Source organism: Lutra lutra, chromosome 6 (genome assembly GCF_902655055.1).
Source record: "Lutra lutra chromosome 6, mLutLut1.2, whole genome shotgun sequence".
Taxonomy (NCBI): Eukaryota; Metazoa; Chordata; class Mammalia; order Carnivora; family Mustelidae; genus Lutra; species Lutra lutra.
In genome coordinates, this window is record NC_062283.1 from 3,958,346 (window position 1) to 3,982,915 (window position 24,570).

The following is a 24,570-nucleotide window of genomic DNA, read 5'->3' on the forward strand; positions in this document are numbered from 1 at the left end:
GCATTGGGCAGTTCTCCGCAGCGAATTCCCAGGCAGTGGAAATGACCTGAGCAGAATGGTGGAGGAAGGAATGGTCAAATGTCAGAGCCAGAAGGATGCCTGGCAATCAAGTTGTCCACACCCTTCGTTTGACTGGTGAGGACACAGATTGCAAAGGTCAAGACTGGCCCTGAGTTTTCTATTGGCAGAACCAAAATAGAACCAAAGTGTCTCCCAGGTCAGAGACTCTGCAGGGCTGCTCCTTGAACACTGAGCATGGCTGGAAGAGCCGACCCTAGAGCTGGCAGTGCAGGGCGGTGGGGTACACTGGAAAGAGTTCTTGAACCACACGGTAGTGCTAGGTGAGCTGGGCTCCTGTTTGGGTCTCATCTAGACCAGAGTTTCCCAAAGTGCGTTCTGAGACAAACATGCCAGAGCCCTCCGTGTGCTTGTTGAAATGACTGACTTGGAATGGGAGAGGGGGTGACTCACAAATCTGCACTTCAAACTCTTTCCCAGACTGATTCTTCTGTGCTTCCTAAGTTAGAAAATCAGCGATAAGAAATAGGGGAAGACTGGCCAGAGCAGCAAAGGAAGGAGAACTCAGCTGCTGTGAGCAAGGTGGAGGGTAAAGAGATACAGTAGTATAAGGAGGGGGTCGGGAATCTTGGAGCTGGCAGCCTTCCAAGCCACGATCTGGCCGTGCACTTGGGTGGCCCAGTGCCTATAGAGGAAGGTCAGAAGAGTAGAGAAGGAATTTCGAAATCAAGATGTTAGATCTGCTGTCCACATGGATACTAAGCATCATAGTTATGATAAGAGATTAGATCTCAGTTGTATCTGGCTACCCCTAGGACTAGTCAGCTAGACCGGCTGGAGGCCAGAACGCGCTAGCCTCACGGGCAGAGTTTATACAGAAACACAAATGAGGAGGGGTCACTAGATAGGACCAAATCCCAAAGACCTTCCGTCAGTTTCACTTCATGACAGCCGTGGTCTCCAGGCACGTTCCAAGTTCTGTATTAACCGTCTAAATCTTTAAGTCAGGAAACTAAACTGGTTACATTTTGGGTGCTCTTCCGCTTTCTACCGAGGAATTACATATTTACGACGCTCGACTGGTGGCAGAAAGAATGATCCGGTCGGCTTGGCCGTGCCGTTCCCCAACCCAAAAGGGCTTTAAACAAACACCCATGAGCAAAAAGCAGAATAAAACTCAGTTATTGAAAGAGACCATTTTCGGTGCTGCTGGAGTTCAAACACCCTGTTTCATGAAACCAGAAATAATCACAGTTCCCATAGCACCCACAGCACTTCCTCTTTCCTAACACCCACCTCAGTTGTGTCCAGCTGTCCTCACGCCAGCCTCCACGAGTTGGGTTACGTGACTGTCGTGTTTACCTCCGGGTCTCCTGCCCTTACTTGAAATAGTAGCTTGTTGAAATAGTAGCTCTCATCGGTACCTTGGGGTGTCTTCAATGAAGACTTGACATCTGGGATGGCAGGCAGAGGGACATGTGTTAAACTCTTTCTCCTTCGGAAGACCCGTGTCTTTCCAGGGGCATGACATAAAATCTGAGCCAGCCGAGTCTTCACGAATATCTGTACCCTAAGAAAGATCTTGGTTCTGGTGCTGACTCTGGTCATGTGACCCTGGGCTCTGGGATTCAGACTAGACACTCCACTAAGGATTGTGTCCTGGTTGTGTAGCCCCGGGCTGCCTGCCCACTCCCTCACTTGTACGCGTCCCTGATCTCAGGGAAGGGTCTAACTGGAGAGTCTACAGTGAGGACAGTAATAGAAAGAGGGAGTGTAGTAGGCTTATGCGAGACAATGTCTGGCAAGCACCAGGCATCATCTATAATCCTTGTGAAATCCTCTGGCCCACTCCTGCCCATAAAATTCGTATGAAGTTTACAGCGGTCCCCTTCCTCATCAGGAAGGCAGTGGTATTGGAAAGGTGGGTGTTGGGGACTGAATGTGTGTGTTCCCCCAGATTCATATGTTGAAGCCCTCTCTCCCAGTCTGACTGTATCTGGAGTAGGGAAGTAATTAAATTTAGGTGATGCACGAGGATTGGTGTCCTTGTAAGAAAGCCACCGCCAGAGACCTCACACCCTCTCTCTGGGCATAGGCACCGAGGAGAGACCATGTGAGGACAGAACAAGGAGATGGCCATGTGCAAGCCTGGAAGAGAGTCCTCACCAGAAACAAAGGCAGCCAGAACCTTGATCTTGGTCTTCTAACCCCCAGCACTGAGAAAATAAACGTCTGTCGTTTAAGCCCCTCAGTTTGTGGTATTCCATGATGGCGCAGACTGATATGGTGGGGAAATGGAAAGTCTACTGTCCCCCAGGGTGGATATGAGGCCCTGCTCTTCCTTCCAGGATTTTTCTGCATAGCCCTGTTAGCACTGATGCTGACCAGCAGTAACTCATCCATTTCTCCCCAAATTTCTACTGCGTATCTGTGCTTCTCTCCAGGCCTCTTTGTTCCAAGGGAGGTAAATGGAGAAATGTCTGGAAGCATCAGATCCTACACAAATAGCTATAGTCCACAGTAGAAGGGGTAAGCACCTGCAGAGATGCTAAGATCGAAAACGTTATGACAGTGAGGTGAGGGAGCAGGAAAAGGGGCAGGGATCTGGGAAGAACAGAGTCTGGACTGTTTAAACTGGATATTGATAAATTTCCTCTGCTGGAAAATGGGCAAAGGCCAAAGAGGTGGGTATAGGCTGGGGTGGGGTTGACAAGGGAAGAAAAGTATTAAGTGAGAAGAAGGAGTATTCTGGAATGGTAGGTTCATCCTTCATTCAGTAAGTAGGTACTGAGCTCTTGCCCTGTGTTGGGGGTACAGTATCCAAAACAGAAGGGGTCTCCACCCATCTGATCTCACAGTCCAGGGAAAGAGACAAGAAACAAGCACAAAGGCAAATTAGACCATTACAATTTACAGTCAGTACTCCTCAAGACATGGGGTTTTGAAAAAGAATAACTGGAGGGAAGATGATACTTAGAGATGCGGGTGGTCAGGGAAGACCTCTCTTCGCTTCTTTATGGAACTGAAAGAAGGCTCTTGTGGCCTGAGCTTAGTAAGGGGACGAGGGGGTACTCATGAGACCGGGAGGCCTTGTGAGCATTGGTATGGAGTTTGGGTTTATTCTACAATAAATGAGGCATACAGGGTTTAAGCAGGAAAGTGACCACACCGTATTTCTCTTTTAAAAGTTGGCTTTTCTGTATCAGTTATCTATTCCTGTGTAAGAAATCGTCACAAACATAGCTGTTTCAAACAACTGTGGACAAGTCTCATTAACACTCTTGAATCTTGGTTTTCCCATCCATGAAACGGGAGTAATAACGCCCCCCTGCTAAGGTACAATCAGGAATAAATGATACAGTGCTTGAGAAGGACCTGCTCCGAAGACAGAAGGGTAGGAGAAGACAGTCGATGAAATGTAGTGCTCGGCACAGCGAGGACGGACTCAAGACAACCAGCCTTGCCAGGGACTTACATGTTGGCCAGAAAACCAACGCTGAACACATGGGAAGAATAACCTGCTGGGCCAACTGCAATGTTCCCGTCATGCGGTTGACACATTTTCTCCTCTGCAAGGAATGCCTTCATAGGAAGACTGAGAAACTATGTTGTGAGTTAGAAGAAGGGCAAAGACAGGTGCATCTTAGAAACCCAAGGCTCCGACTATCAAGGTGTTCGAGGCTCAGGCCGCCCTTCCTGGTCTGAAGCGGAGACCAGAGCCGGCTTGCTCTTGGGTGAGCTTTCTTTTTTTTTCCTTTCTTTTTTTTTTTTTAAGATTTTATTTATTTGACAGAGAGACATCACAAGTAGGCAGAGAGGCAGGCAAAGAGGGAGAGAGGAGGAAGCAGGCTCTCTGCTGAGCAGAGAGCCCGATGCGGGGCTTGATCCCAGGACCCTGAGATCATGACCTGAGCCGAAGGCAGCGGCTTAATCCACTGAGCCACCCAGGCACCCCTTGGGTGAGCTTTCTAAACGTAAATCACACTCCAATGCTGTTGTATCCTTAGGTGGGCTGGGATCCGTGGATCAGGCTAGATCTTTGGCTCTTCCTATCCAGGGCCTGAGGAGGCGGTCTCCTTCCCACAACTGGTTATAGGGGTTCCCATGTTGACACAGTCCCCTGAAATATTCCCTTTGGGTCATTGTCTACGCTTTTCACTTCTTACCATTTCACTCACAAAGTTACTGAATCCCAAGCTGGGTGGGGTGAGGGGTTGCAGAGATGCACCTGCAGTTCTGTGTTATTTAACATATCCTAAATACACAATTTATTCAGTATGGTGGATTTACAGGCAGGTAAACCGAAGCCCAGCATACATTCCCCGTTTAAGCAGGTGGCAGAGAACTTGTCTCAGGGTCCTTACAGACTCCCAGTCTCATACAGTATGTGCCCACTCCAAAATGGGCTGTCAGACCCACGCTTTCCCAAAGGAAAGCTTTATGTATAGTTCAAATCCACCAAAATGAAACAAAACCAACCCCCTCCCCCACTGTTTCTCCTCATCATCAGATCAAGATCTGTCTACCCAACAGGACCTAGTGGAGGACCCACACAAAGCGGGTCTCCCCAGGGGGGCTTTCCACCACTACCCTTGCCTTGAACAACCAACTTCACCCCGCCCCCAACCACACACACACACACACTCACTCACTCACTCACTCAAACACACTCTCACACACCCTCGGCCTCTGCTGCCCCCAGGAATGTTTTCAAGGCGCACTCTCCATTCCAAATCCCAGGTGAGCAAAGGGTCTCTCCTCGCTGGGCCTCCCCTGCCCTCTCCCTCCAACGCGCTCTATGCCAGGCTCGCTCGCCGGCACGAATTCCCCGGGTAACTCCGAAGCGGCCCCACGGGCTCCGCGGAGCAGCTCGGCGCGCCGGCGATCAGCTGGAGGCAGAGAGGAAAGCGCAGCCTCTCGGAGTTGCGCTGAAGTGACTGTCAAGCAGCTGTCTCCCCCAGCCCCCTCCCTGCTCACATGTCGCCGCCCGGCCCGCGGCCGCGCCTCCCCTCCGCGGGCTCCCCGGCCCCCGCCCCTCCGCCTGCGCGCTCCGCTCCGCCAGCCTTACGCGCGCGGGCCCCGCAGCTGCACCCCCGGCCGCAGCCGCCGCGAAGCCGACGCCGGAGGGCCGTTGGGGGCTGCGCGCGGGGACACCGCTGCCTCCTGCGGCCTTTTGTCCCTTCCCCCGTGGGCGAGATCAGCAGTCTGCAAAGCTCGGGGTGCTGGCCGCCGGGAGACTGCGCTGGCACCGAGGCTGTTACACGCCGGAGAGCCCAAGGGTCCCCTTGTCATGAAAAGGAGCTCTCGTCTTTAGGTATGTGCGCCTTTTCGGGGGTTCTTTTTTGCTTCTGATTTTGCTTGCAACCCGGGTGAGGTCGGGGTGGCCAGGGGGCGTGCTGGGCTTGAGTGAGCGCCGCGGGTTCGGGAGCCGTTCCGACTGGGGGTCCCTGGCTTGCTGCGCCCAGAGGGGCGGGCGGCGAAGTTGCCCAGGGAAAGGGCACACGCACTTCTGCAGGCCGAGCAGAGGGGTGTGGGGGTGGGGCGGGGTGGGGGTGTAGAGGGTCTGACCAACCACAGAGATGGTAAGGAGCCCCGGGTCAGTGCCCGGGGAGGTGGTGGGGGCAGACATTCCGGAGCGGGGACGTGTCGGGTCCGACCGTTGGGTGCTCTGGGGGTGGCAGGACCGACGCCCTCGGGTGGGTCCCTGCGACCCGCTGTCACCCAGCGACTTCCGGCACTCTGCACGCCTGTTCTGAGTCCAGCGAGGGCCGGGATCTCGGTGTCCAGCGGCTTCACTTGCCTGAGGCGGTGGGGTTGAGCTTGGGTAGGAACCAGCCTCTTCCCCGCGGGTCTAAATCCACGCGGGTGGGGTGGGGGACCCAGATGACAACTGAAAGAAGAAGCAGGCAGGAGAAATGCGGTGCACGGATGCCGACCTGGGGCTGGATGCGTGGGGGGAGGGGCCATGCACCTGAGGCCAGGAGCACCCTGCGAGTTTCTGTGTTTTGGGAGGGGTCTGGAGAAGAGAGGCAACTGCAGCTCTGTCACCGTGAGACTGTCACCTCCTATCCTCCTCCGCAGGGCAGTGGGGAGCAGAGAGAGGACACCTCATTTATAAGGGAGTGGGGGGGGATGTCTGAAATTGCACAGGCGCTGCCCTCCAGATGTTAAGGAGGCAGAAGCCTATTAGAGTCCTTGGTGCGAGGTGGCAGCTCCCTGCAGGGCAAGAGAGCCCTCGGAAAAGCAGGAGAGCCAGGCTGTTGGGGGCGCCGGGAAGGGTCTGCAGAGGGGGATTGGCAGTGTCAAAGTTCTTATCCTGGAGATAGACATTTGTGTTGCTTGAGTGCCAAGAGGAAATGCTTAAGCTTGTGACTGTGGGGTTATGACAGTCCCTGGAAACAGGTTGGGCCGTCTTTCCTCCTGCTCCCACCTTTAAAGTGCTCAGATCATGCACTTGGTTGAAGTTCTGGGACCGAGGCAAATCACTGCCCCCATTTCCAAAGAAACTGCGTTTGGCCCTCTCTAGGGGACTGGGCTGGGCAGCTTAGGTCAGCATTTGCCCCTTTGTTACCTGACATGCAATCAGTTCTTCCTTTTTGCTTTCTGTCAGATTTCTCTGGGTCTGAGAATGTACCTGACCCAGGTATTCGCTTAGTTGCCTCTCCCTCTCGCTCCCGAAGCCTCGTTGGACCAGACTCTGAGTTGGCCCAGGAGCAGCCACGGGCTCCAGGCATTGTCTCCATCTCTCTGTTCCGCGGCTGTCACAAGCAGGGGGCGTCACCGTGAACTCTGTAAGAACCAGCATGGCCAGGCTGTTCTCCAGTGGTTAATTAGGAAGCAGCCAGTAGGCATATCCCTTCTGCAGGAGCAAACTGCAGGGGTGTGTCCAGGCAGGGTAACAGCAACCAGGGGAAAGGGCCTCCCCCCTCTTCAGCACTTCCTCCCAGCCCAGTCTGCAGGGTCACGTCTCCTGTGCTGGGCTTGCCCTTCAGCTGAGATCCTGCCAAAGTACGGCTCTTCCCCAGGGAAGGTAATGCCTGTGTCTGTGCAAACATCTGAAAACCTGACCACTGGGGAGTCAGTTTAGTAAGCACATGCATGTGCTGTCTGTGCTGCTTTTCCAGAAGACCCCGTGACTGGTATTGCTCCTCTCTTTCTCGGCCACACCAATGTGAGATTTCGCTGTGAATGTTCTATCCTTAGTATAAACGCAAAGAAATACTAAGCCGGAGCAAAGCATAACTGAGAGCACATGCTAAGGACTTGCTCAGCATTCTGAGTACCCAGACACGGGTTCCAGAAGTGGCTCTCCTGCCTGTTGTTGACTGCAAAGTAAAATTCTTTCCAGAAGGAAAGGGACCCATTCCCCTTTCCCGGGTGACCTGGAGAAGCCAGAGGGGCTGGGAAGGAGCTGTTTATGTCTCTACATGTTGGTAGCTAAACTCACTTAGAATTCTAGCCTTGAGTCTTAATGTCCATTGGCTTGGGGTCCTGTCCGTGACTGCCAGGTGTCCTACCCCGCATTTGAGTCACTACAGGGAAACATCCCCACTATGGCAAGAGCCCACAGCCCAGCTATGATACCAGCCACCGGCCGAGCCACTTCTCTGTTGCATTTTGGTTTAATTCACGGATTATGGGCTCATCTTTCAGCGTCAAGAGACGCCAACCCAGACAAAAGCGGTTACAGAGAGTGAGCAGAGCAGCCTGCAGGCTTTATGCTAAGTGGTCAGATCAGGCAAACAGCAGTCCCTCGGGTTGAAGAGCTTGCAAACCAGTGTTTTATCTTACTGTTGGTTGCATGCAGCGCGTTGGGGCGAAAAATAAGAAAGCTGATTTTGTTTTCATTCTGAAACGAAGGCAGAAGTTACAACCACTTTCTTGCTTCTCTGGGGAGGAAGTGGTGGCAGAAGTGAAAGTCTGTTTTATTTACACAATGGGTGCTCCTTGGGGCAACAGCACATTTGACTTTCCATGGAGCTTCCTCTGCCCTGGTGGCCGGAGCGGGGCCTCGTGCTCCTGAAGGGCTTCCTGACCACGGTTGTCTCCTCTGCCGAGCCGAGCCAGACTCCACCAGCCGGAGGAGAGAGACAGCTTGTGTTTGTGGCCATTCAACCAGAAAAGAATACCAGCTGAAGACAGACAATGGAGCAAGGGAATTGGGGGTGGGGGTGGGGAGAGGAGGTACGGATAGGCCAGCAGCACGTAATTGGTTCCCCAAGGGCAAATCGCAACGTGCAATGGTGTCATAAAGCTGTTGTCATGCGAACACCCCACAGTGTGGTTGTCAGAAAGATCTGTTCAGAAAGGAAAATGATTATGAGTATGTGCCTTTCTTTCTTTCTTTTCTTTCTCTCCCTCCCTCCCTCCCTCCCTTCCTTCCTTCTTTGTAGGCTCCACACCCAGCATGGAGTCCACTTGGGGCTTGAACTCACCACCCTGAGATCAAGACCTGAGCTGAGATCAAGCATCAGATGCTTAACCAACTGAGCCACCCAGGCATCTCTTTCTTTCTTTTTTAAAGATTTTATTTATTAGAGAGAGAGAGAGAGAGAGCACATGAGTGGGGAGAAGGGCAGAGGGAGAAGCAGACTCCCTGCCGAGCAGGGAGGCCACCGTGGGGCTGGATCACAGGCCCCAGAATCACAACCTGAGCCAAAGGCCGACCCTTAACTGACTGAGGCACCCAGGAGCCCCTCTTCTCCTCCTCCTCCTCACCCCCTCCTCCTTCCCCTCCCCCCTCCCTCTTCATCTTCCCCTTCCCCCTCCACCCCCCCTCTTCCTCCTTTTCCTTTTTTTCATTTCCCTCCGCTTTCAAAATCATATCCTCATAGGCAGTTTCTTGGGACAATATTCTACCCCCTAAAGTGCAAACCTCCCCCTTGTGCACATGGAAACATTCAAGTTGATTCAACTGAACAAAGTCACTCAACACATTGATCTTCAGTGACTTAATATGGAAACACCCACATGTCCTCTTCCCTCCTGGGATCTTCTCTCTGAGCCCACCAAGCCCTCTCTGGGTTAAAGGCCAGGTCTTTTGGTCACAGTCCACTCATCCCACTTTAGTTGGAAATGTTTCCTAAAAATGAGGAATGTTTTTCTCAGAGTTTTGCAGGCTATCCAGAAAAGATTGTTTTGCATATGGCCCAATGCTTGGCTGCCCTCCCTCGGAGGAAACCCTGGACCCATCAGGAAAAGAAACCACTCCAACTGATTTTATTGTGCATTATTTACGTGACACTGATGAGGACTGTGTGGAGGGGAATGTTTTCACACGTTCATTACACTAATTAAAAAAGGAAATTAGATTTTTTTTAAACAGTGAAAGCAAATGAGATGCAATGTGTCTGTGTTATGTTCCCCAAGATCAAAACCAGCTCTCTGCTAGACCAAGGAGGGAGGAGCCTTAGACAAAGGGAATACTTTTCACACTATTTAACATTCAAAAATAGAATATAGTGATTAACAATCATGTTTATTTCTGAGGTGGATTTGAAGTCCAAGTCTGCAGCGTTCTGTAATTTCGGGGAGTACTGATTTTTTTTTTCTTCATTTTAAGCACCTGTTTACGAAGAACTCTGCTGGATCTGGCCAAAGTTAGCTTTTTCATTCAATATAAAAGTGTAAGCTACTGATTCCGTGTTCCAGGGAATGTACAGTCTGGAAGAGAAGTAAGAAGAACCCAGTTGTGCTGAATGGTGTGCCGTCCATGCACGTCTTGGTTTGTCCTGTCTACATGGGACAGTAAGGTCCGCAGTCACCCTAGAAGTAAGGACTATGAGGTCAGAGGAAGGAGAAGAAGGCTGGGAAGGAGAGATTTCATTGCTGAGCCTGTTGTAGGCATACAGATGAATGGGTGGGAAAAGGGGAGATGCACCAGATGGGAAGATGAGGAGGACCATAAGTAAGACACAAAGGTGCCGTTTCCCTCATTCCTATGACCTCAGGGCTTGCTGCACAGCAAAAGGAGGCACCAGCAAATAGGAGGCATCGAGTATTAACTGACTGCCTGTGACTTACTTTGAGACCAAGGCTGGAGGTAGGAACGCTGAGGGCATTGAGGAGGCCTGCCTGGCAAAGGTTGGATGGGAGCAATTATGAAATGAGGCTATTAATAATGCCGAGAATGCTAAAACAAAGCTGACAGTGATCGTTCCAAAAACCAGCTTATGCGCAGAGAACCGATGTTCTTTCTTGTATAGGCCACGTGTCATTGGGGTTTAATGCCACTGGTGTGCACCTCTAGCCTGGAGGTGATCTCTTCCGTCTCCAGCAAACTGTCCAGGAAGGAGCTGAAGGAACAATGACCCCATTCTCTTCAAGCTTGTTTTCTTCTGTCCTTGTCCTCTAGGAGCCCTTTTGGAAGGGAGGCAAGGGCAGGAGTATGGGGCGGGACGGGAGGCAGGGGGTACCTTAAAAATACAAAAACAATGCAGATGAACACAAAAAAGCACATGCTTTTTTTCTTCTCTTAACTGGAGGAATCAATTCAAAGTGATCGTTTCGTGGAGCTGGTGCAGTTCCCGGGAGGTTGTTCCCAGTATAGCATTTGACTTGACCACTTTTTGCTACATATGAAGGCCTGGGGTTGTCATGGCCTTGGCTTTAACTGCACCGGTCTGCCTTCTAATTAAGGTGACACACACTAGGTGCCCTGCTGGTTTGCGGGGGTTCAAGGCTGAGGGCTCTAAGTGAAGACTCCACGACCAGCCGGTAACCCTTCAGTGGCCATACTTTTCATTTATAAGGTCATCGGTAGCATTGTAAGCCATTTTGGAGTGACTCCTGTCTTCCCAGGTTCTAAGCTAATGTCATGTTGTCTTGATGATGTTTCATCCCCAGAAACCAGCGGAGCTTAGAAGAGAGAGAGACAGGTGCAAAGGTATAGCTGTGAAGATGCCTCAGGGTTCAGCTGAGGATGTAAAGTAAAATGGCTTGCAGGATTGTTGGGTCATACTCCAGGCCGAACTTTCCAGGACAAGGCTGAAAGTCACATTGCGTCACTAATGGAGCCCCTCACTGTCTGAACAGCCATCAAGAAGCTGCCTGGCGATCTGAGCAGTCACTGGCTCCCGAATGAGGCTGTGCCACAGCCAGGGTCAAGAAACAGCCGGTCAGGAAGCCAGCACAGAAACATCCAGGGGGTCTAGGAGGGTGGTTGCCAGCAGTCCCCATGGAGAAGCAGAAATACAGCCCAGCAGGCAGGATAAACGCCCCCCTCCCCAAAGACATCCGCATCCTCATCCCCAGAACAGGGGACCATGTCATTTGATGTGGCAAAAGGGACTTGGCCACTATAATGAAATTCATCACCTTGAGGTTATCCTGGATTCTCTAGGTGGGCCCAGTCTCCTTACATGGGTACCTCAGAGTGGTGAAGCTTTTCCAGCTGTGGTCATAGGACTATGGAAGAGGGCAAGAAAGAGAGAACATGGCCCACTTTGGAGATGAAGCCAGGGACCACAAAGAAGGAATGTGGTGGTTTCTAGAAGCCCAGAAAAAGCAAGAAAACGGATTCTGTCATGGAGCCTCCAGATAGGAACACAGTGTGCTGAAACCTTGAGTTTAGCCAGGGGGACCCATGTCAGACTCCTGACCTCCAGAACTGTAAGATAATAAATGTGTGACATCGGAAGCCACTAAGTTGGTAGGAATTTGTTACAGCAGCCATAGGAAACTGATACATGCCTGCAGATCTCATGGGCTTGCTCCTGGTGGAGCTCCCCCGAGTCACACGGGATCCTAGCTGCAGGGGTTCTAGCAGATGTCACTGATGCTCCCTGCTTCGGCCGAAGACATCCTACAAAGGGGCTGGAGCGATGTCAAGTGCAGCTGCTGTGGAAAGTCACGGGAGCCTGGGCAGGCACAAGTGTGCGCAGGGCACTCCTAACTAGCCTGCTCTGAGGGACCGCAGCGTGAGGGAGAACAGAAGTAGATGCCTGAGATTTTCAGGAAGTTTAACAAGTGTCACTAAGTCATCAAAGCCCAAGGCGGGAGGAGAGGAGAAGGCATCAGAAGGCATGCTAGACGTTCCTGTCTGATTTGTTGGAGATCTTTGGCCAGGTGGGGAGAGATTGTACATAAAGATCAGTGTCAGGGATAAATACTGGTTTTCTATAGCTTCACTCTGAACTATATACGGCCAGTCTGAAGGGCTGATGATATTTTCCAAAGATGTCTTCAATGGTATATTAACCTCACTACAAAGTGACTCAGAGACTCTTTCCAAGGGGAAATGAGGTCCAGGTTCCCTTCCCTCAAAGTGTGACTTTTTCCACTAATAGAAAATGTGACCTCCAAGGCTAGATGGGTCCTAGAAGGCAAATCAGCTTCCCCCTTATTGGCTGGAATGCTGGTTCCTGAAGCTGTTAGCTGCGCTGAAAGCTGTTTGACTTTCCCAAAGCTACCACAACCTGAGGAAACCCAAACCAGCCAAGCACAGGGACAGGCTGGAGACCACAAGGAGAGAGAGATATGCCTGAGCAGCTCCCGGCTGCCCACCGTCGGACGGCAGACCAGACCCTGAGCCAGAAACGTCCAGTGGGGAGCCCTTCCTGGTTCCTGACTCACTGTTGTTGTTTTAGGCCACTCCGTGTGGGGACGGTTTATCACCCGGCAAGAAATAACTGGATGGTCCACACAGTCACATGCAGAACAAAGGTCAATTAAAACCATCTCGTGTTATTCCCGTCGTGTTTCTTCACTCTGAGGAAACACCATGACTGTTGTTAGTCGTAGAATAACCAGATCTAAAGCCCACCTTCCCCTCCTGTAGAGTCTCAGCTTAAGAAGCTCATTCCTGAAATGTGTATCTGAAGGGGGCGCCTGGGGGGCTCTGTCCGTTCAGTTCAGCGTCTGCCTTCAGCTCAACTCATGGTCCCAGGGTCCTGGGATTGAGCTGCCTGTTGGGCTCACTGCTCAGAGGAGAGCCTGCTTTCCCCTCTGCCCTCTGCCCCTCTCCCGGGCTCGTGCGCTGGCTTCCTTTCTCTCTCTCTCTCTCTCAAATGAATAAGTAAAAAAATCTTGAAAAAATGTCTGTCTGAAACCCACTGTCACACATTTTGGTTTGTTTGCATGGAACAGGTAGCATTGAGGGGTTCAGATTAGCCTAATCCAACATGAATAAGCAAAGAGCCTGTAACTTCTTTTTATTTATTTTTTAAGTATGTTTGTTTGTGTCTTTCTTTCTTCACTGAAGTTATCTCTATGCTCAGCGTGGGGCTTGAACTCATGACCCCAAGATCAAGAGCTGCACACGCCCCTGACGGAGCCAGCCAGGTGCCCCCCAGAGAACTTCTTTTTAAAGTAGAGCTGCCTTAGTGTGGCCAGTAGAGGTGCCACAAACCTTGTGAGGGTCCTCACCTTGGGGACTGAGGACTTGGACACTGGGAGATGAAACGGTAGCCTGCAGGTCTGCAGGGACCTGGCCCCTGAGGAGCCGTCAGCCACGCGAGAGCCCGTTCTCCCTGCAGGCTGACTGCCTGCTTCTCTTTTTAACACCTCTTTTCTGCACATGCCTTCTTCCTGACACCTAAAGTTTACTATTCCTGAAGTCCAAGTTCAAGACCCCCGTGACCCTAGACTCCATGATATTGCCATATGTTTTGTTGATGTGTGTGGTTTTCACACTGTGTCCCACTGAAGCCACAGAACCCCGTGACGTAGCAGGACTCCCATTAATGCCCCTGGCTCCCTGGATTGGGAAACAGAACGTGAAGGTAAAGTGGGCTGTCCAAGGTCACAGCGCTGAAGGGGCTGGGTCAGCACTGAGTGTCCCTGCTCCTCGTTTGGGGCCTATTGGCGCCAGAAGATCCACTCAACCTGCCTTTGTGGCAAAAACGTCATGAAGCTGGGGAGAGGGAGAGGTGATTGGTTCTGTCTGCCTGTCACAGGCTGTCACCATAGTGAGGCCTATTTGAACCCAAATTCGTCGGGAGCCTGAAGTCTGATGACTTTCCCTCATCACCTGTCTAATGCTCTCAGCCCGATCTGTATTTTGCACGTGGAGACCTACCGCTCCTGTTTCAGGCTCCCATGACATTTCCAAAGAAGTTTGACCTTTGAGTTTTGTCATAATGGTCTTTGGCCTAAAATAGGATTGAAATGACATGGGCTGTTTCTTTTTCTAGGGTTTGTTTTTCTGTTGTGTTGGGTTTTGTTTGGAGGATCCTCAGTGTGTGCGTCTTCATATTAAAATATTTTCCAGATGTAATTTTTTTTTTTTTTTGGCTCCGATGGTTACAGTGACTCTTTCCCCACTGATGGAAGAGGACATTCAAAACAGAAAGAGACTGAGGGACTGCATTAACTCACGATGCTTCCATGCATGTGGATATGCAGTTACCGAGCTAAAGGTACTGAGAAAACCCGACTGAGGAAGTGTGTAGTTTTCACTTAAGGAGCTTGTCTCATCCTTTACAGTCTGATGGGGGAGAGTAGACCCAGGTAGGCCTTGCACGCATACTCCATCACCTGCCTATAGGTAAATCACACGATCCTGGAGACCAGGCATTCCAGGGCACAGGGGTGCCTGAAGTCACTGCGATTTTTTTTTAAAGATCTTATTTATTTATTTGAGTGAGAACCAGAGAGAGCATGAGTGGGGGAGGGCACAGAGGCAGAGGGAGAAGCAGACTCCCCACTGAGCAGGGAGCCCTAACTCAGGGCTTGATCCCAGGATCCTGAGATCATGACCTGAGCCGAAGGCAGACGCTTAATGACTGAGCCACCCAGGTGCCCCAAGTCATTGCAATTTTTTAAAATAAATGCAAATCCTGGGGCACGGGTGGCTCAGTGGGTTAAAGCCTCTTCCTTCAGCTCAGGTCATGATCCCAGGGTCCTGGGATCGAGCCCCACATCAGGCTCTCTGCTCCAGGGGGAGCCTGCTTCCCCTTCCCCCCACCCCGCCTCTCTCTCTGCCTGCCTCTCTGCCTACTTGTGATCTCTGTCTGTCAAATAAATAAATAACAATCTTAAAATAAATAAAACAAAGTAAATGCAAATCCTGAATTATAGATGCGGGTACATGTGTGTCATACGGCATGCTGACACCAAGCCCCCACTTATGTTGTGAAACACCCGATCTAAATAAAAATGTTTTCTATAACAGTAACCTGAGGAGTCACAGTGACCACTGAATAGCATTTACAGTGTGTCAGGCACCTGTGTTAATTCCCAGAGTCTTTGCAAGGTTCTGAGGTCATTCCTATTAGCATTACCTAATTAGCATTAGGTTTGAGACATGAGACCCAACGAGACTGGTATGAACAGAGTCCAGTTTTAAACCGGGGTCCTCTGGGCTGTGGCCATGGGCGGAAATACACAAAGACCCCGAATTTGGAGTTCCCACGGGAACTGCCAGGGAGGGGCGTAGTCAGGAAGCGGCCCCCCCACACGACTGAACTGGGCTGTGGTTGCCAGGTTGCCGACCCTCGCGATGCTGCAGAGGTCCGGGCCACTCCAAAAAGGGGGACGGAAATGGAGAAAACGCAGAGGAAAAAGGAATTATCCACTGCTTTTCATAAATACTATTGTCTGATCCATACCCACATGTAAAGTATCCCCTGATCTGTTTTGTCTGAGTTTCTGGATGTAGGAAAACAAGATCATTGTTAATTCATACGGCTTTTAAGTGATGCATGGGAGACTTATATGGGGTAATTACCTGCGGTGGAAAAAAAATGAATCCTGTCAGCTCTGCCTCATTATTGGATGGTTTGCCCCTCCGACTCCCTGTTAGAAAAGATTCGAAGTGGCAGCCAGTGTGTGGGAGATGCACACTTGCGTGGGCTTGTTAAATGGAGTATTCTTTTCCTTTTGATGTGCATCACGAGTGGAGTCCTCTGATCTGCTTGACTGCATTTGAATAGGATCCCCAGAACAATAGCCTTAATTGACTGATTTAACTCCTGGTTCATCTTTTCCAGAAGTGCCATTTTTCAAATCTGTGTGAGATAAGTTACCTTCCTGGGCCCCGTGTTAGCCTGAGTCTAATTTCTTTTGTGGGAATAATCCGATGGGAATGATGATGATTTCCTTTGTCGACACTGATGGGGGATTTAGAATCCTGGATCGCTGGCTTCCACACTGTCTCCAGACCTCCGTGATCCAGTGGCTTCTAAAAACTAAGCATAAAACCAGCTGGATGGAAATATCCTTGTGACTTCTGTCCAGCAGTAGATGGTTTGAACTCCTATACAGTAGTTCAGAGAATAAGATTTGGTAAAAGTTTGCTTAAGAAATTATGCTCTGTGACTTTTCAAGCATTTGAGACAGGCTACAATATTGTACAGTTTATTAAAAAGAATTAATGTTCATGCTACAATTGAGCTGTGACTTTTGCTCTGAACTTCCTTGAAGCCAGGCAAAAGGGAGTCCGTGGTAGACTATCACTTACATTATTGCCATCAGAAAGATGGACATACAGAGCAGCAGTTCCTCAGAAGGCGGATTCCCCTGGCAATGAATTATAAAAGAAATCTCTTGGGGCACCTGGGTGGCTCAGTCTGGTTAAGTGTCTGCCTTCGGCTCAGGTCATGATCCCAGGGTCCTGGGATGGAACCCTGTGTTGGGCTCTCTGCTCAGCAGGGAGCTTGCTTCTCCCTCTGCCCCTCCCCCTGGTTGTGCGCTCTCTCTCTCTCTTTTTCTCTCAAATAAATAAATAAAATCTTTTAAAAAAATAAGTTAACTAATTAAAAAAAAAAAGGGAAATGTCTTATGTAGGAACTTACATGTAGACGTGGTTAAACCAAGCTGGTTAAACAAACGCCTTGCAGTGAAGTTCAAAACACAACACCTTGGGTGTTGAACTCCACTCCAGTTTTCTTATCCCTCCAACGGGGTTTCCCCTAAGATCCAAAAGGCGCAATCAGAGGACAGTTCATGAAGGAAAAAAAGAACATGTGTATTTGGCCCTCCGTTGCTATTGTTAGGAAAACAGTGACCCCAGTTTTCCAAGGCAACGTGACATGCCCTGATCAGCGTCTGTCTTCAGGTGCAGCTGAGCATCACTCACCCCTCGCCCACCCTCCCCATGCACCCCTCCGAGGGGAGCCCAGCTCAGACAGTGGAGCTGCAGTTCCAGGATAATCTGGTTACTGTGCCAGAATTCCTCACTTGAGATTTTAGGTTCTAGCATGACCAACTAGATTAGCAAAATAAATCAGAGCCTAAAAACATAAAACTTGCATTGTTTAGGTAAGGCCATTGGTATTTCTGTGCTTGACTTTGATGAGGATGACAGTGATGAGGATGACAATGATGATGGTGATGATGGGATTGGCATCAGTTTCACTGAGTACCTACTTTGTGGCTGGCATTTTGCTTTACAAGAATGATGCCCCTTAATCCTCATAAGGACTTTAAGACACAGATATATGGTCTCCATTTTACAGCAGAGGAAACCATTGTCCCGAGGTCAGTGTCCCAAGGGGAGGATGCACACCAGTTGAGTGACTGCTGACTAATTCTATAACCGCATACCATACGGCTTGATGGGTCTTTGTGTGCGAGTATGGGTTTAAACCTCTGGGTCTTGCTGCTTCCTTATTCTCACTTGCTCCTTCTCTCTACCTCTTATGAAGACACTGGCTGTAGGATTCTCTAAGATTCTGTATAACTTGAGACCCTCTATCAACCAGAGCTTCGGGGGAATGAAATTGCTGAGTCCACTCAGGAAATTCGTGATAATTGCATGTACGTTTACGTGTGCTCTTCATTTGCTGGGACAAATGCTCTCACGTAAACCATATTCCTTGACTCTGGAAGTACTAGCAGAGGCATGACTATAAATTTAATACTACCTTTTCTTGCAGCAAATCTTAATTGTGGCATACAGTGTAATCTGGAATCCAGCTCTGGAGGGTGGCAGAAGGCAGGGGTGTGATTACTCGCTGCATCTGGCCACCTGTCCACACTGGTGCCCCCTTTCCTCTTCACCCTGGGGACCCCAAGCTGAAAAGCTGGAGGGCATCTACTCTTGGGGCTGGAACCCCCGCCCTGCTAACTTGGAAATAATAGAACCATCTTGCCAAAATGATATATTTAGGGGGCACAGAAAAATTATATCCCTCCACTGGATCAAAATACATTCTTATGTGAATTCATGTCATTTTTGAAAGACATTACATAGTTCACATTCTGAATTGTGCTCACCCCATTTGATTGTACTCAACACCCACATTTAGTGTTCTCTGTACTTTGAATTCCCAAGTCTGAGCAGAGGTTTGAGAAACATACAGTGTGGATGACATCCTTCAAAAAAGAAAATGTTCAGAGCGGGCTGATTGTCTGGAGGGTGTTCACTGAAAAAAACAGCAAATCATGCCATGGGAAATCAGCTCTTAAAAATGCCTGCTGAGAGGGTAAAATATCCAGGATCCTGCACCATAATTTAATGCCAACCACATTTTTTAAAAAAAGAATTTTTCTAAAAGATTTTATTTATTTATTTGACAGACAGAGATCACAAGTAGGCAGAGAGGCAGACAGAGAGAGGCGGGGAAGCAGGCTCCCTGCTGAGCAGAGAGCCCGATGCGGGGCTCGATCCCAGGACCCTGGAATCATGATCTGAGCCAAAGGCAGAGGCTTTAACCCACTGAGCCACCCAGGTGCCCCTAAAAAAAGAGATTATTGTTACATAATCTCAACACCCAGTGTGGGGCCCGAACTCACGACCCTGAGATCAAGAGTAGCATGCTCTACTGACTGAGCCAGCCAGGCGCACCCCAGCTGCACAGTCAACAGTTTTTGACTCCCTCTGCATATATCATATAGTCTCTATCATTGAAGACTAGCTCAGATTACTAATTCAGTTTTCAAGAGACGCACAGTACCTAGGTAAATTATAAAACTCATGCCTTCAACTCCTCTGAAGCTTTTCTCCTCTGGGAGATGCCTAGGAGTCTCAATCTAGACCTTATTAAACTAAGAATGATTTGATAATACAGTCTCATCACGGTTACAATAAAAATAACAAATGCATAGTCAGTCTTTTAAGCACTTGACATTCCCTGGTCTATTTACTCTTCAGGCAACCAGTGAGCTTGGTCTTATTGTCATCCCCATTTTACAGGTGAGGTCACTGAGGCCTGGAGAGGCTAAGCAACCTATCAAGGATACATATAAAAAGTAGTCTTGCTGGCCACAAACCCAGGCAGGCTGAGTTCTTTCATCCCAACAGCCCTGAGATAGAAGGCATTGCATTTTTTTAATAGAGAGAATGCGTGTGCATGCACATGTGTGCGTGGGTGGGAGAAGGGCCAGAGGGAGAGGAGAGAGAGAAATCCCAAGCAGACTCCCCGCTAAGCGCAGAGCCAGACCAACAGGGGTGGAGAGGTTTGGAGGGAATGGGGGCGAGGTCTCATGACTCTGAGATCATGACCTGAACCAAAATCAAGAGTCAGGGGTTCAAATGACTGAGCCACCCAAATGCCCACTAGAAGGCATTACTTTTAAGTCTTTGCAAGAATGGAAAAGGTTTTCTTTTAAGTTCTAGGATTCCCAGAATCTTTCACTTTTTGTGTCAATCAATAAAAACACAATTATATCCTGTTTTTCCTGGCAAACACTTGCAATGCCTTTTTTCAAATATCGTTTGTAGTGAATTAGAATCAGGTGACCAGGGACCCATTAATGACTTAATTTTTTACATATTAAAAGAATGGAAGGGAGATAGGGTCAGTGATTGCTGCATACCATGTGTGCAGAGAAAATGTAAGCCCTGGGAAGATTTGTTTTTAAAAGATACCTATCCCCAGGCCCCACCCCAGATCAGTTAAATCTAAATCTTTGGGGCTAAGGCTCAGACATTTTTTAAAAGCTCTCCAGATAAAAAATAATCATAGTCATAATCGTAATAATTAATAAAAGCTCTCCAGGTGACTCTAATATGTAGCCAGGTTTGGGAACTTCTAAATTAGATGTTGTAGTATATTGGGCTTTTTCTGGAGTTTAGTGAGAGTTATATCAATAGGAAGTTAGAGAGGCTGGGATGTAGGTTAAATATTTCAGTGTAGCAAATGTTTTCAAATAAACCAATGACTGAGTTGCTAACAGTGGTCATGATTTTCTGGATTTAGCCACAGAGTGTTAGGGACAGGGATGGATTACCTCTGCATGGCAAAGATCGCCCATTTATTTTTGTTGAATCTAAAATCCCATCATGGGATGCCTGGGTGGCTCAGTGGGTTAAGGGTCCGCCTTCTGCTCAAGTCATGATTCCAAGGTCCTGGGATGGAGCCCTGCATCAGGTTCCTTGCTCAGAGGGAGCCTGCTTCTCCCTCTCCCTCTGCAACCCCCAGCTCGTGCTTCCTCTCTCTCCCTCTCTCAAATAACTAAATAAAATCTTAGAAAAATATAAAATACTGTCATTATCGTTGTTAACCCATAATGAGCACCTCATTGTAGGTCTGGTTGTAAAATCAGAAAATACAACACAAGGAGGGTAATCAACAAGTGTCAGCCGTTCTTCCTGAGCCATCTGAGTACCTGATTACTACCGACGGATGATGTTTGGGGGCATTCTGAACACCGATGACCCTTCCCTCTAGGCTGATAGGAAGTCCCGTTAAGAAACAGGGAAAGAAAACTAGGCGAGGAATTCTGCCTTCTCAGCTGAAGGAAAATGGAGTTGGGTAGACACAAGAGTCCATCTGCGGGGTAGACACTCAGATTCTAGTTTCTGTTCCTCCAACAATCTTGTGGACCGTGCCCTGCAGGTCAGTTGCCTTACCTAAACAACAGGCATTGTGATAACTATCATACCCGACACTGTTGCTATCGGGATGTAGAGTAGCTGTCAAAGCATTTGGAAAGGGGGAATCTGCAGACCTAAAATGTTACTACCCATCTCCTCTTCGAGGCCCTGAGGCTATGCTAGAAACACACACAGCTGCTTAGCCACCAGATGAACTGTTCTGTTTCTTTCCAAAGGATCACCTATCATAAATTCTTTTTAATTTAGCGCCTGATACTACATTCTTTGGAAAGAAGCGCCATATGCTGGAGAAGGTCTCTGTCTATTGGCTTGGACGCCTACCCTCCCTACGTGGAGATTATTTCATTTTTGTTTGCTTTCGCATGGCTCTTATTACCCAGCCCCACGCCCAGCCCCAGTTTGCTTGAAGTATGCATTTGTTTCTGCAAGTCCTGACAGCCTTAGACCTCCCTGTCCCCTTGTTGATGGTAAAAGTCTCAAGGTACTCCCACGAGCTTCTCCCTGCAAGCCAGAGAAACAGAGGCAAACTCTGAGGCTCTCTGACCACACAGCTCCCTTTCCGTTGGCCCAAGAGACATGGTTCCAGCTCGGAGTGCCTGTGTTTACACAGATGTTGGCCCGAGGGCAGTGGAAAATTAGGTGGATTTGGAACCTAAAGCCAGTGAATTTGACCATCAGTGTGGTCAAATTATAGACTTCTTGTTTGCTTTGAAGTGGGATAGAGTAGACCCACCAAGCTAAAAGGCCAAACAAAATCTCCTCCTCTTTCTAGAGAAAATAGACACAAATTTCCCTCCTTGATGACTTCATCTTTTTCTGCACCAGGATCTGAGCAACTCAAGGACTATCCTGCATCACATCCATCTTGCCTTTTAGTGTGTCCTGAAGGGCCCTATAAAGGGGGAAAAGGTTAAAAATTATTGTCTCCTGGAGCCCTGGGAGGCTTAGTTGGTTAAGCGTCTGCTTTCAGCTCAGGTCATGATGCCAGGGTCCTGGGATTTTTATTTATCTGAGAGACAGTGAGAGAAAGAGAGCATGATAAGGGGAAGGGTCAGAGGGAGAAGCAGACTCCCCGCTGAGCAGAGAGCGCCATGCGGGACTTGATCCTGGGACTCCAGGACCATGACCTGAGCCAAAGGGAATCACTTAACCTACTGAGCCACCCAAGTGTCCGTGACTGAAGCATTTTAAAGTAAATCTAAACCTTAGGTCTTTTCACTCCTACATCCTTTGGTGTGTGTCTCAGAAGTATGCACATTTTCTCACATAATCCGCGTTCCAATCCATACGTAAACAATTAGCAACAGTTCTGATTAACATGTACTTCATATTAAAATGTCCCAAGTGTCGGGGCACCTGGGTGGCTCAGTGGGTTAAGGCTCTGCCTTCGGCTCAAGTCATGATCTCGGGTTCCTGGGATCAAGCCCTGCATCGGGCTCTCTGCTCAGTGGGGAGCCTGCTTCCCCCCCGCCCCACCTGTCTCTCTGCCTACTTGTGATCTCTCTCTCTGTCAAATAAATAAATAAAATCTTTTTTAAAAAATGTCCCAAGTGTCGAAAACATGACCTTAGTTCTGTCGGTTTGGCGTCATGATCAACACAGGATCCACACGTCACATCAGGTTAGTGTGTCCATTGAGTCTCTTGTTGTCCTTCCCCTTCGTTTTTCCTTTAAGAAATTATTTGATCAGTGCCATGTCTGAGGTCCTGCAAAGTGGTCCTGGGGAAGTCTGTTCCCTGTTTTATTTCTCTCTGGCTGTCCAAAGAATCGTTGGTCTCACTCTGTTTAGAATGCCGCCCAGGCTGATGGAGGGGGAGGGTAGAGACAGTGGGTAAAGACCCATGAAAACAAGTGACAACCACTTTCTCACCAGTGAACCAGGGAAAAACTTTAGAAGACAAGCGCCAGAGGAAGGCCAAGCCTTACAGAGTGAGATCTGAGTCCCAGAAAACTAAAAGTGGTTCTTCACACCATTCTCGTGTGAGCCAGCGAATGGGATGAATTCTGTGAGGGATCATAGGGAAGGTCTAGCAGAGAACAGGGTTTCAAGCTGGTGAGAAGCGGTGGTTGAGAGGGGCATTAGAGAAGGCAGGTGCTCTTGGGAAGTCTTCCAACCCCTCATCTTCCTGCTCTATAAAAATGCATCTGGGGTGCCTGGGTAGCTCCATTGTTTAAGCGTCTGATTCTTGGTTTTGCTCAGATCATGATCTTGGGGTCCTGGGTTCGAGTCCTACATTGGGCTCTGAGCTCAGTGCAGAGTCTGGTTGTCCCTCTCCCTCCCCTCTGCTCCTCCTTTCACTCTCTCTCTCTCTCTCAAATAAGTAATCTTTTTTTAAAAAAGAATGGACCTGACCCCCTCTAGGTAAATTGATTCAGGACAGTGAATGGGCGGGAGGGATCGTTGGTGGCTAAGAGCGGAAGTTAACTTACTAGCCTGAGTGAGAGAGCTCAAGGTGGTTGTAGGACTCATGTGGGCACCTGAGAGGGGAAAGCGTCCTGACCGTGCCTTTTGGGCTCCAGACCCGAGCAATACAGCATTTCACATGTGTACAAAGAGTCTGTCATGTATCCTTTGTCTTGCGTGTTAGAAATTTACTGTATGTGGAAGGACCCAGTTCTTTGGTGTGGGTCTTTGGTAGGAAGAAGCCATAAACATTTATTCTTTCTTTGCACTAAATTGTACTTTAAGCTAAGGAAGGCATGGATTTTTTGCTTCATTGCTGTTTTTACAGCTTCAAATCCTCTGGACAAAGCAAAGGATAGTAAGAAATTTCTAAACAGTCTTGGTGTACCCTAAAAATGAACCTAATTCTGCTTTGTTGAGAATCTAGCTCTACCTAACTGCTTTGCATTCTGATGATAAATTATTTGTTTTTGGCAGCCAAAAATAACTCAGCAAATGTTGTTCACATGGCTACCTTCTTGGTATGCAGCAGCAAAAACCACGATCCTTATTATAGCTGCTTAATTTGCCAAAATTACCATGCAGAGAACATGTGTCCAGAGGACAAATCTGAAAAGCCACTCAACTCTGAAGCTGCTGGCACATGGTGGCACGTTCACACACAGCCTAACTCTGTTAGAATCCCAGAATAACACCGACGCCAACTTCTTTCAAAATGAACCCATCAGCACAGTTTACTTGAGCCACACTTTGTTTAGTAATAACTCACATGCCGTCATACCAAACACCCCAGATGTAGGGAGACCAAGGTAAAATTATCAGAGGAATGTACTTCAGGGCAGGGAGAATTCAAGTTCTCCCTACGAATACATAATGACTGGAAAACGCCAATATCCAGCTCGTGTCCTTAGCAAAAACGTTTCTCTGTTTATAGGCTCCTTAAAAAAAATTATGAAGTCTAACAAACATCTCTACACTTTCATCAGACTGTAGTGTGATTGCTCTTTGAGCAACTGACTCATGTAAGGGGTTCACTCCAACTCCAATATCCCTTTATTAATTATTAATTTTCATAATAAATCTGTGCTATGAGAAATCTTTCTATAAACTGAGTTACATCAATAGCTAACAGTAAGCAACTGTGAGCCATCAGAAAACATTATCATTGGGGTGCCGAGGGGCTCTGGGAGTTAAGTGTCTGTCTCTTGATCTCAGCCCAGGTCTTGATCTCAGGGTCGGGAGTTGAAGCCCAGCGTGGAGCCTACTTAAAAACAACAACGGGGGAGCCTGGGTGGCTTGGTGGGTTAAGCCTCTGCCTTTGGCTCGGGTCATGATCTCAGGGTCCTGGGATCGGGCCCCACATTGGGCTCTCTGCTCGGAGGGGAGCCTGCTTCCCCCCGCCCCCCCGCCGGTCTCTCTGCCTGCTTGT

General features: G+C 48.9%; 1 protein-coding gene across 7 annotated transcripts in view; it reads left to right on the plus strand.

Annotated features, from left to right (window-relative positions):
• The window catches only part of RIPOR2 (RHO family interacting cell polarization regulator 2), a 214,435-nt gene that overhangs the window by 124,590 nt on the left and 65,275 nt on the right, over positions 1-24,570 (plus strand). For 2 of the 7 annotated variants that reach the window (XM_047735145.1, XM_047735152.1), the window contains exon 1: positions 5,063-5,332. The exons of 3 other annotated variants lie outside the window; for them this stretch is intronic. The gene's annotated coding sequence lies outside the window, so the exon portion shown is untranslated. Of the gene's footprint in view, positions 1-4,651; positions 4,759-5,062; positions 5,333-24,570 lie in introns of those variants that run through there. 2 more of the 7 variants (XM_047735149.1, XM_047735146.1) reach the window with 2 other exon arrangements.